Raw genomic sequence first — 13,961 nt, forward strand, 5'->3', positions numbered from 1 at the left:
TTAGCTCGTTAAAAAGCCACTGATAGATACCTTTTATCATGGAAGCTGAGTTAATTGGTTTGTTAATCACAATTATTTTCATAGACTATCTTGATAGTGAATTTCTCACATGAAAATAAAAGGTTAAAAGCACTGTGTAATATGATTTTTGTCTTTGGGTAGCAACTATTATTTCCTATTCGCTTAGTCCTAGAAAGTATGAAAATGGCTAATATTTCCTTCAAACTTTGCTTTTGTTACATTTATTCAAACCCCAAAGAATTCCACTCAACACTGGCTATGATGCTCCCCCACTACTACTTCTCATGATTAGAGAGGCACATATTGTTAGCCACTGAGGGACATGCACAAGTGGTGAAGGTGAAGCAATTGACAGGCAATCTGTGGTATTGAGCAGAATATTTGCTATAATGATATTTCTGCTTCAGCAACTCTGCACTGAATCTGTGTGAAATGTAATGGAAAATAGGTCACTTTCAAAACATTGATGCCCAAGTCACAAAAGCAAAGTTTGAAGGGAATAGCAGTCATTTCCTTTGAATTCTAGATAGAAGCAAACAAGAAATAACGCTGACCAAAGACAAACAAAAAAAAAAACAAAAAATTGTTACACAGTTAATGGGTTTTGAGTGTGCTTGTTCAGAACTGTCTTAAAGATGTTACTTTTCTGTAGTTAAAAACATCTACTAGTCTAACTTGCAGCATTTTATTTTGATGGTGTTTAAAGTGTCTCATGTTTCAGCATATATTTGTTTGACCTCTTGAAAGAAATGTATCTTTAGTTTTACTCAACTTTTCCTCTTATGTTGTTGTTATACTGTGTATTGTGTATGACTTGTGTATAACTGTTATGTTTAGTACTTTCTAACTAAGTCCACCAAACTGTAAATAGGTACCTCTAAGAAGATATATCAGTGCATACATGATTGCATATAAATGTTTTGTTGCTTTGGAGTGCTGAGATCAAATCTTTTCAGAGATAGAAGCTTAGAGAAGAGTGAAGTCTGCTACACTGACTTGCCATAGTAACAAATACCAAATGAAAACAAGATCTGTGTCATGTCATATTGCCTAAGTGTCATGTCATATTGCATTTTAGGAGTCATAAATATACACACTTTTCTGTGGTTTATATAATGTTTCAGAGATAAAGAATTATATTTATGCTTAAAGAGTTTACAAATAGTGAATTCAAAAGAGAGGTTGATACAATACCAAAAGAGAATGCAAATTGTTGAGTTTGCAGAGTGCCTGATGGTTCAAGTATACAGGGGTGCTAGAAAGAAGTTAGATAGCATTATATGTCATGATACCAGTAGTACTTGCCCTAGATATAGGAGTGAAGACTGGAATAGAATACAAAAAGATTTTCACAAAGCAAACAGGGTGAACACGTGGTACAAAACCAACAAATATCAAGGAGTGATGTTTGTAGAGGCCACAGCCCATGGAGAATTAGCCCATATATTTAGGAAAGCTCTGAAGGAGGCCAAACTCAACATTAGGATCAATAAAAAGCCAGGGAGCTCTATCAGATCACAACTATGTAGGATGTACCCCTTTGAGAATACCACATACACCAATGACAACTGCATAGTATGTAAGATTAACCCTGGCATTAACTGTAGAACTAGAAATGTAGTCTACAGCATAAGGTTCATAGAAGGTGCTTGTAAAGACGAGAACATGATATACATAGGTGAGACATCTAGGAGCATTGCAGGGAGACTGAATGGACATTTGAGACAATATGACAACAAAAAACAGTCCTCCAATATGACAACAAAAAACAGTCTACCAACATGCCAAAGACCGGCATGGGGGCACACTGGGTCAACTTGACATCCATATTTTACCCAAGCACTCGAATGACCCAACACTCAGACAAATACAGGAATAGTCCTCATAAATGAAACATCTCCAGTACTAGATGGGAAATATACGTAGCAGGTAGTCATACCCCCATACCCACAGTTTTTATATATATACAGGGAGAGTAGTTAGTAGGCTGTTATGTGGATGTATGTATATGTGTGTGCATGTGTGTATATATGTGTATATATGTATATACTTATATCTGTATGTATGTATGCATGTATATGCATATATATGTAGGTAAATGGATATGAATGTAAACAGATAGACATACAGATTGATAGGTACACAGGTAATATGGACGGACAAGTACACATGCCCACATACATATGCAAATGAAGACTGAAATACACAACCATATACACACATGCACGCACACTTCACACAAGACACATATGGAGAGACACTTCCATACATAATAGACGCACATACAGTCACAAAAACCCCATACACAGACACATTCAGACATGCACACACAAGGAGACAGAGGTACACACACACGAACACACAAACACATGAATATGCAGAATACATACAAATATACACACACGCATATATATATATATATATGTATGCGTACACACATACATGCATTCACACACACATACATACATATGTGTATGTGCATGCAAACTGACCCACACACTTGCACACAAACAAACAAAAAGAATTCAGCTCAGATAATGGACGGCGTCAATGACTATTGAAAAGGTTGCAAGACGCAATAAAAATTTTAGAAAAAATAAATTAGTAAATGAGTGGAAATTGAACCGGTGCATGTGTTAAATAATAAGGCTCTAAAAGAGAATGATTCTCCCCAGACACAATAAATAACTATAGATTTTCTTTTTATATATTATTACTATTTTTGTCTGGATTAAATGTTCATGCTACTATCATTGTCAACCAATTTAATGTCTGTTAGTTGGACTTGAATATTTTATTATTATTTGATTTGACTCAGGTTTGGTCTTATTCCTGGTAGGATTTATGTGGGTAGCAGGTTAACCTTAGGTATTCACAGGTTTGCAGTTGTCTTTCAAATGTTTAGAACCCTCCCGATAATTTTTGTTGTCCTTAAGAGACAAACTTTCTGTAGGAGCTCTACCGTACATTCTATTCCAATCTCCTTCAGCCATTGGTCCCTTATTGGTCTCAGGGCACCAATTATTATAGGCACGACCATGACAGTTCTCATATTCCAGATTCTTCCTATTTCAAATTTTAAGGGATTGTATTTTTGTTTGTTTTTCACCCTCTTTCTTTTCAATCATGGAATGGCAGAATCATTAGCACACTAGACAAAATGCTGCTAAGCATTTCAACCGTCTTTACGTTCTGGTTTCATACACCACCAAGTTTGATTTTGCCTATTTTAGGATGAAATCGTTTTGGAGTCAATAAAATAAGTATCAGTTGAATACAGGGGGCTGATGTAATTTCTCCCTCGCCACCAGAATTTCAGGCCTGTGATTATGGCAGAAAGGATTGTTATTATTATAGTTTACTTCTCGGAGCTCTCAGTCTTTCTTGCTCTGTCTAATTCTGTAAGAGTAGACAGCATCCTGTTATCAGAGGGCTCTTTCCACAAATTATAAAAGTTGGTACTTAGTGTTGTTGTTGTTGTTAAGGAAAGCTGGCAGAATTATTAGCACACTGGGCAAAATGCTGTTTTTGTGTTCTGAGTTCAAATTCTGCTGAGGTTGACTTTCACCCTTCTGGGGTCAATAAAATAAGTGCCAGTTGAGCACTGGGATTGATATAATTAACTTAATCCCTACTCTGAAATTGATAGCCATGTGCCAAAATTTGAAACCATTGTCATTATTTTGAAGGCAGCAAGCTGGCAGAATTGTTAACTGGACAAAAAGCTTTGTAGCATTTCATCTATCTTTATGTTCTGAGTACTAACACTACCGAGGTTGACTTTGCTTTTCATCCTTTTGGTGTCTGTGCCATAAGTACCAGTTACGCACTGGGTTGATGTAATCAACTAGCCCACTCCCCCAAATTTCAGGCCTTGTGCCGATAATAGAAAAAATTATTATTAAGGTGATGAGCTTACTAACCACCTAGGTTTGATGTAATTGATTCCCCCTCCCCTCAAAACCAGCTGTGATGAAATTATTATTATTGTTGTTGTTATTAAGTACCAGTGAAACACTGGATTCAATGTAATCTGCTAGTCCTCTCCCCTAATATTTGAGGCCTTGTGCCTAATATTATTATTATTATTATTATTATTAAGGTGGCAAGCTCGCAGAATCGTTAGCATGCCGGGCGAAATACTTAGCCATATTTTGGTCATCACTATGTTCTGAGTTGCCTATTATTATTATTATTATTATTATTATTATTATTAAGGTGGCAAGCTCGCAGAATCGTTAGCATGCCGGGCGAAATACTTAGCCATATTTTGGTCATCACTATGTTCTGAGTTCAAATTCCACTGAGGTTGACTTTGCCTTTCATCCTTTCGGGGTCGATGAATTAAGTACCAGTTGAGTACTGGGGTCGATGTAATCAATTGGTCCCCTTCCCCAAAATTTTCAGGGCCTTGTACCTATAGTAGAAAGGATTGTTATTATTATTATTATTAAGGCGGCGTGCTGGCAATCATTAGTATGCTGGACAAAATGCTTAGCAATATTTTGCCCATCGCTATATTCTGAGTTCAAATTCCACTGAAGTCGGCTTTACCTTTCATCCTTTCGGGGTCAATAAAACACGTACCAGTTAAACACTGGGGTTGATGTAATCGACACGTCCCCTCCCCCAAAATGGCTGCCCTTGTGGCAAAATTTGAAACCATTATTATTATCCAGCCGTAGAAACACTGCCAGATCTGACTGGGCCTGATGAAGCCTTCCGGCTTCACAGACCCCAGTTGAACCGTCCAACCCATGCTAGCATGGAAAACGGACGCTAAATGATGATGATGATGATTATTATTATTATTATTATTATTATTATCATCTTATAATAATTCTGCTTGTCATTGCATTACTTAGCCTGTCGATTGTTAATGCTTTCACATGATTAGAGAAAAACAGGGAGAGAGAAGCATCCATGAGGTGAGGTAGAGGGAATGTAATTGTAACGCTTTCACGTGACTAGTTGAAGAAGAGAAAGATAAAGGGGAAAGGAAAAGAGGATAAGGTGAAGAGTGAGACAGAAAGTGGGAGAAAGAAAAAGAGGGAGAGAGAGAGAGAGAGAGAGAGAGAGAGAGAGAGAGCAGTATCCATAGCATGAGGTAGGTGGAATGTAATATTTACTACATGGTTAGTTGAAGGTAGAGAAGGAGAGTTAAGAATATAATTTTAGCAGGGGGTGATGTTCTGATAGTGAGGTTAAAGGAAGGCAGTGAGAGAGGAGAGGAGAGAGAGAGAGAGAGAGAGAGAGATGATGATGGTAGTGGTAATCGTGATTGGATAGTGAAAAGTGTATTTTTTTCAAAAATTGAACTAAGTTTTTTTTTATACCACTTATGTAACGTATGTGCATAAGTGCAATTTAACGGGATATTTTCTTTTGTTTATGGGGGAAATGGAAAAATAAGAGTGAATATTTATTTTAGGAGTGCTGTGTAATTAAGTCTATAAAATTGTGCATAAAGTGTGTATATAAAGTGCATTAAGTAACCATCGTATTCCAATTTCTTTCTCTTTTCAATGAATAAGCAGATGAGTGACTCTCTTTCCATACAGACACAACACAGGCTACACTTTCGGGTGTTTTTGGATAAAGTTTTCAGAAACAACCCAATAGGTTTACCGTCAATTCCGTGAAATGTTCATGAGTCCCACTAGTTGTTATTATCATTTCATTTCATTTGAGTTTGAGTCCATGCTCAGGCCAAGTTGAAGACTCCACCCTCATAAAAAAAAACATGCGTTCCCATGCCGGGAATCGAACCCGGGCCGCCTGGGTGAAAGCCAGGAATCCTAACCACTAGACCACATGGGAAAGCCATCATTTCTATCAGGTATCCATTATAAAGTTTTCAGTTTAAAAAAAAAATTCACTAAGATTTCTTTTTTTTTTTTGTGTTATTTTTTATTGTTATTGACCACTCTTTATTTAGTTTTCTTCAGTTATTGTTTTTATATTTTAAAAGGAAAAAAATTGAATCAATACAGTTTATTGTTTTAAGCCGAAATTTATTTTATTTTATTTGTTAATTATTTTTAGGAATTCATTAGCAGAAAAACCAACTCCTCCCAACAAACATGATTAAGGTAAGCAAGTAGATTAAAACTTAACCCCTACCTTTACGCAAACCTATAGTACTAAGAAGAAGATGCAATTTATAGTTTGAATACAATCTTAAACTATCGTGTATGATGGTATGCAATAAGTTCAGTGTTAAAATGTTTTGTAATGTCCTGCCACCACGATCTTGGTGTTCTGCCACTGAAGTTGTTCATCCTCATTATACTCTGTGACTAACATAGATCATTTTGTTACTCTCTTTCTCTCTCATTAAACCATAGCCAGATTTATAGCCAAAAAAAAAGCCTACACTTTGGACTGGAGAAATTGTGATGACATAAAAGCCTTGCTTTTCTGAAGTGTCTTATTAATCTAAATGGAATGAAATGTATTTGATATTTTATTAAAATTAGGTTCATGATAAGCTTGATTTTCTAGTGGCTTACCTCTGTAGAACAGTTGTTGCTAAACTGCTCTTGTTTCCATACAGATCCACTGCTCAGAAATTAGTCATGAAGTGCATGTGAGATGAAGGTGGTTGGACATTAAAGGTACAAAGCAATAGTGATGACTGACTGCTCAGGTGTGAACTTATTTTCTATATGGATGACATTTAGTGAAATGTATCAAGTAACAGTGGAAAGCTAAAGAAACCTTGGGAAGGAATAGTTAGGTCTGATGTGGATGCTGGAGCTCACAAACAATGCTGCAAATGGCAATGTGATGTACTCAAACTAATTGAACTTGTCTGCTGCTGCAGCAGCAATTTGAAGTAACTCTACATCATCATTATTTAACATCCTTGTTCCTGTCTGGCATGGGTTGGACAACTTTTGTATTGAATAATTGTGTGGTGACTTGATTGCAATTGACACTTAAAGCGGGAAAACCTCCACAGGAATGTTTTAATTTGTAAATTGTAAGCATCATCACAGAGAAAGAATTTCATAGCATTTAGAATCTGAACTGGTTCAGTTTCAAAATCTTTGCTTTTTTCACTTAAATTCTTAATGAATATACTACTTATTAAATACACTACTTGTGTTTCAATAATTTTGAAAATATTTGGAGGGATTTAATAAAATAACATTTTTACATTATTGTGCAGGTGGATGGAACGTAAGTTTATTTGTTTTTTAACATAAAGTTTATATGCATATTGCAGCTTTTGGTGGTCTTATTTGTACTGTAGATATAAATATCATCAAGCTGATATTTATATCTTGGAGTTGTATTCATAAGTGATGGGTAGCAGGAGGGGAATTGGATGCTAGAGTTGCAGGTGTTGGCTGAGTAATATGCCAGCACCAGCATTTAATCCTCAGAAGAGATGAGGCTGGTCAAAAAGCAAACTTGCTATCTTCAGTTTGTCTTTCATAACTGTCCTTACTTAGTGTCATGAGTGTTGGGTAATGACTGAAAGGGTACAATTGCAAATGCAAGTGGTTGTAAATGGTTTCCCCCTAAAGGATCTCTGGGGTAACATTACTTGACAGGCTGCTTAGCTTTGAGATATGAGAATATCTGCAAATGAACTGCTACTTCCCTGCATTGAGCGGTCACAACTTTAGTACTACAAACTTGTGATTAGAATATTGTTGGAAAGAACCATAAGATGGATCCTTCAAGCTTAGTCAACCAATAGGAGAGCTAGGAATAGACCAAGGATGAGATGACTGGATAATATCCATTGTTTGTTGGTCATGTTTCGAAATCCATCTGGAAAGTGTAACGATGATTGCTTTTGAGGAGATCCTATGGAAGAGGTGCCTGAGGACTCTACTCCCATAACTTTCTCAAGAATAATGGGCAGAGAAAATGGATAGATGGAAGCTGATATAGAATGTTTTAATTTAAATATGAATATTTTATAATGTGGATGGAGGTGTATTATGGAACTGAGTGGCCTTGAGCTGGTTGGTATCAACTGGCTTAACATTCATAATATTCCTAAGAAGAGTAAAAACGAAAAGCAATCTCTTTTCCATTATTCTATAAACCCTAAAGATTATCATCTCTATAAGAAGTCAATCAATAATTTGCATTGTACAACATTTGGCATAAATAGTCAAAATATTTGCATGCTCACTACGAATTATTATCTTGTTATCGTGCATATTTTGATTTTGTTTGTAGTTTATTGTTGCGTTGATAAGTAGCTAATGTTCATTATCTTAGCAGTTGGTAATATTGATATAACATCAGGCGCAAGTGTCTGTTTTTTATCAAACCGGACTGATATCTATCCCCTGATATAAACACCAACAGGGTAAATTGTCTGTTTTTACTCCTCTGCTTTATACTTATTAAGGCAACTGGCACTGATAAAATAGCAAGCACAGAGAACTGTTTGTGTTTGTATTAATGCTTTAGGATTACAATAAAGGCAACTGACTTTAATTATATAACAGCAGACAAAAATACTTTATCCTACACCATATTGCTAGCACAATAAGAATTGAATGGGTATTGATAAAATATATTTTTTACCGAATAAAGCATATTTATCATACTCTTATGTGACTTATTAATGAACTGTTGTTCTCTAGTTAATTTCTTTACTATTTGTGTATAGTAGTGATGGTGCAAGGCCTAGTGGTTAAAGCATTACACTCATGATCACAAGATTGTGGTTTCTATCCCTGGACCTGGTGGTGTGTTGTGTTCTTGAGCAAAACACTTCATTATATGTTGCTCCAGTACCTGCTGAAATTGTAATTTAGAAGTGCACTAGTTAAGTAGCTAAATTGCTGAACAGAATAATTACATATGTCTTTGAGAGCTACCAAGCATTCATAAAGTTGATTCTCGGATCCAGTTAAGAGAATTGTGGCTTGTAGAATTAAAACAACCTGCTCCAAGATAACATAACTAACAATTGTGGTTGATATGTACTCAAAAAATTCATCAGATTGATCCACTTAGCCAAATTACCCTCTGCTTTTAGCATACATAGATTTAATTATTGCTGTAAGAACTTCTCTTTATCTTTAAAATGATATCCTAACTCCAGTCTCATTTTACATGGCAGAAAAATAGGTATTCCCTTTTGGGAGAGAGGAGGTAGGCATTGAGGAAGATGTTGCAAAACATCTGGTTTGTTATACTGGCAATTGTTTGGTGCCACATTGTTCTCTAAGAATGAACTGATAGTTTTCAACAACACCTTCCACTCTGCTACTTTCCTTGACATCACTTTTCCTATTGATAGCCATTACATCTTTACACTGCTGCTTTGTAAACCAAATAACTCACACAACTGTTAACTTTTCAACTTCTCATTTCATTTATCTAAAATTGCCAGTCTCTTCTGACAATAGTTCTGATATCATTGTCTGTTCAGTAAGGATTCAAAATTCCTTTCCAAATCTAAAAAAAACATGCACCTGTTCTTTTTCTCATGGGGTTACCATCTATCGCCAGTCAACACAGGCTACACATGGAGCCATAGCACCCTTGTTTCACCTGCACATACTCCTAAAAAGAGTTTCCTTTTTTTATACTACAATTGCCCCTGTTATCTCTAAAAGTTGTGGATTATTATTGTGCACAACTTTTACTTCTCCTCTGATCCTCAAACTACTATCTTTCACTCCTACTCATCTCCTTCGAAGAACAAAAAACTTACTTGCAGATTCTTAATTAGAAGTTACCTTCAATCTGGAAACTTGCATACTGACCCCTTCAATTGCTCCCTCTCTATGTGCTATACTAGTCCCTCCATTTTCAGTAGAAGTGTGTTTCATAAATGGTCACCCAAGCCTAATTCCAAGTTACCTAACCACTCTGATGGTACCTCTACCAACCTTATTTATTACACTGCTTATACATTTGCAAATCTCTACATATGGATAAAACAGGCCTTTGTTTAGGTGATCTCTTCTGCAAGCACCCAAGCATCAAGCTTTTCAATTCACCTGGCCACTCCATGGATTACCTATTGGTTTGTGCAGTCAGCATGTATAACCCTCATTCTCCTAATATTGATTTCCTCTTTAATGCCGTTGCAGTTTGACAAAATGATTGTATATACTTACATGTGTGTATGTACATCATCATTTATTTCTGCTTATCTATTCTTATGTTCTTCTGTCATCAACTCCTGCCTGTTTTTTGAAACTCTTTGCACAAGTCTCCTACTTGTCAAGCTACAAGCATTCATACTAATAATTTTCATTGTTTTCCAAATTTGTCAGCGTTCTCATTGGTTACCTCCCACTGTGCAGCTTTTGTCACCTTATGAAAGAAACCCATCCTTTGTTTTTCATTATTTTCTGCCCCTCCTCAATTATTTTTTTTACTATTTTTTCTTTCTCTCACTCTATTCTCTGTCTATTTGGTACCATCAGAAAATATTGTTCTCTGAAGAGTCATGCCTGAAATTTTCCTCCTTTCTGCTTCTGATCAGCAAAGTAATTTATATCACTTTTAAATTGTTTATATTCTTTTAATTGCCAGCGTGGATCATAGCTTGTTTTCTTAAATAACACATTGTTTGATGTGTGGAAGCACTCCGTCGGTTACGACGACGAGGGTTCCGGTTGATCCGAATCAACGGAACAGCCTGCTCGTGAAATTAACGTGTAAGTGGCTGAGCACTCCACAGACACGTGTACCCTTAACGTAGTTCTCGGGGATATTCAGCGTGACACAGAGAGTGACAAGGCCGGCCCTTTGAAATACAGGTACAACAGAAACAGGAAGTAAGAGTGAGAGAAAGTTATGGTGAAAGAGTACAGCAGGGATCACCACCATCCCCTGCCGGACACTTGTGGAGCTTTAGGTGTTTTCGCTCAATAAACACTCACAACGCCCGGTCTGGGAATCGAAACTGCGATCCTATGACCGCGAGTCCGCTGCCCTAACCACTGGGCCATTGCGCCTCCACATTGTTTGATGTAGTGTTATCATGAATCTATATACCATGATAAAGGTTACTATCATAACTCTTCTTTATCTTGTCTCCAATGCAGTGATTCGTTAATTATATAGTTATAAAGTGTTACAGTTAGAAGTTCAGCATTGATATCAAACAAGATAATTTTTGTTGGGGCAGGGACTCTAATAGACAGTACCTTATCTATTGGAATTAGGATATAAACTAAGTAAAAGTGTTGAATGAACTTGAAAAGAATGACAAAGGGTGATAGTGTTAAGAAAGACATGTAAGAAATAATGTTATTACTGTGGTTGTATTATGTCAGGTCTGTTTAAATAGATTTATTTAATGAAATGTTAACTAAATTATTTAAAGGTGACCCAGAAGTTTTTATCCACCTTTCAATTATGTATGGTGATAAATTTGGTCAGGAATTATTATGCATCTGTGAAAGGTTATGAGATATATTACCACAATCAGAAACTTGAAACATCACATTTTGTCTCACCTGCTTTGGTATTGCATTTAGTACACCAGAGCTTAAACAAAGAGTGGTGATTACAAAAGGCATGGTTGTGTGGTTAAGAAGCTCACTTTGCAACCATGTGGTTAGATGGTTCAGTCCCACTGTGCAGCACCTTGAACAGGTGTCTTCTATTTTAGCAACAGTCTGACCAATGCTTTATGAGTTAATCTGGTATACAGAAGTTGTGGAAGCACATTGTGTGTGTGTGTGCATGCATGCATGCGCATGTACATACATGTTAGTGTTTGTTCCTCATCATTGCTTTACAACTGGTGTGGGTTTGTTTACATCTCTGCAAGTTAGTGGTTTGGCAAAAGAGAATGATTGAATAAGTACCAGATTTCAAAAAATAAGTGCAGGGATTTGGTTTATTCAAGGTGGTGCCCCAGCATGGCTGTAGTCCATTGACTGAAACAATTCAAAGATAAAAGATTTGAGTTTGTTTTGTATAATCAGAAAAAGGCTTTGAACCATAGAAAAAGAGATAATTAGGAAACTTTTCATGTGATTAGAAACATGTCTAATAAAAGTTATGTCCACATTGTCCACATAAGAATTGCACTTGAAGTCCAGACTTAGCATCGTGAACATTGAGTAATAAGTAAAAAAAATTGTATATACCTCCTTTCGGTGCTGAGTGTCTTTTGAGGATTGATGCCTAGCTCTAGTTTTATGATGTCAAAGCAGATTAGAGATAGTGCCAGTCTGTTGCTGGTAACTTTCCAAGCTGAGTTAGTAATCATTCCTGACAGCTAAGTGAACTGAGAAACATAGAATTAAGTTTACAACTCAAATACATACCATATCCACTTAACTGTTTCTGCTATGAAATACTCGCCATTTCCTTTTTACATTCCCCGCTCCCTTTTTTTTCCTTTATTAACTTCATCACACATTTATACACCTTTTGTTTAATGTATCACATTAAAAAAAATTTTTTTTTTTTACTTTTTTACTTGTTTCAGTCATTTGACTGTGGCCATGCTGGAACAAATCGAGCAAATCGACCCCGGGACTTATTCTTTGTAAGCCCAGTACTTATTCTATCGGTCTCTTTTGCTGAACCGCTAAGTGACGGGGACGTAAACACACCAGCATCGGTTGTCAAGCAATGCTAGGGGGACAAACACAGACACACAAACATACACACACACACACACACTCATATATATATATATATATATATATATATATATATATATATACATATATACGACAGGCTTCTTTCAGTTACTGTCTACCAAATCCACTCACAAGGCATTGGTCGGCCCGAGGCTATAGCAGAAGACACTTGCCCAAGATGCCACGCAGTGGGACTGAACCCGGAACCATGTGGCTGGTTAGCAAGCTACTTACCACACAGCCACTCCTGCGCCTATCAGATGTATTAAAACTTAATAATGCCACAACCAGGCTAGTTGAATAATCAAATTCATACCCAGTACTTTGTGGTTTCAAATATAGTGTTGAATTGTATCTTTGCATAAAGAAATTCATCATTTTTCACATGGAAATGGAGTTTTGCTTTAGAATTCTTTTTACTAGAAAGTAATATAAAGTCTGACTGTGTAAAATTGCAGAACTGTTAGACATATGCACTCAAGTACATGCACATGCACACACACACAACTCCAAGTTTAAAATCTGAGTAATAAAAATAATCTAAATAAAATTATGTGAATATTTTGCTTGGAGCAGAATTTTTAGCAGTTGAATAGCATTGATTACTTTTCCTTGTTAAGTATGATGTTCAGTTATTTGAATAATACGTCTTTGCAAATCTGAGAATTTTGTTGATATTTCAGCTACAATACAAATTCTTCTTGACCTGTCTTCTGCTTTGAGAATCTAAGCTGAAATAGGAGCAATAAGTTCAGGAATGATGTACTGAATGACATGTGCTAAAAATTTGCTGTTATTTGAAATTTCCCTTTTGGTTGGAGAAAGAAATGGCTTGAATTTAGATAAGCTAAGGGTTACATACTGAATGACATAGCAAAAAAACAATTCTCTGTTATTTGAAATTTTTTATAACTCTTTTACTGTAAAACATTGTCATCTGATGAAAGTAGGTTTGAGTAAACAATTCTGACAAGGTGAAGTGAGACCGAAACACGCCTATATTGTTTCTTGCTGGCAAAGAGAGTTCAGATTTTTTTCTTTAAGCATGCAAATACATTTTATTAGATTTTTTATTTCTTAAAAGTATCTCGACTTTCTTTTGAGAGGTATTGACAAATTAGTGTTCTGTTTAGTTTTCTATCTTCAGTTAAACAGTTAATTTCATTTAAAGGAAAACTTCATACTGAAACTTCATATAATTGAGAATAGCATGTAGAATTTAGTACATTATCATGATCATTTAATGCCCATTTTCCATCCTGGTGTGGGTTGAACAGTTTAACAGGATCAGACGAGCTTCAAGGCCTTATGGAGTTCCAGTGCCAGCGTTGGCATGGTTTCTATGGT

At 36.0% G+C, this 13,961-nt stretch overlaps 1 protein-coding gene and 1 non-coding gene across 2 annotated transcripts in view; one reads left to right on the plus strand and one right to left on the minus strand.

The window, feature by feature from the left end:
* LOC115220616 overlaps positions 1 to 13,961 on the plus strand; it is a 217,110-nt gene that overhangs the window by 118,763 nt on the left and 84,386 nt on the right. The window contains 1 exon segment of the mRNA XM_036509936.1: positions 6,067 to 6,113. The gene's annotated coding sequence lies outside the window, so the exon portion shown is untranslated.
* Positions 5,770 to 5,841, minus strand: Trnae-uuc. The gene has a single exon. It is a non-coding gene; the product is annotated as a tRNA-Glu (tRNA).

The sequence above is a fragment of the Octopus sinensis genome, linkage group LG16 (assembly GCF_006345805.1).
Source record: "Octopus sinensis linkage group LG16, ASM634580v1, whole genome shotgun sequence".
In the NCBI taxonomy this organism is placed as follows: Eukaryota; Metazoa; Mollusca; class Cephalopoda; order Octopoda; family Octopodidae; genus Octopus; species Octopus sinensis.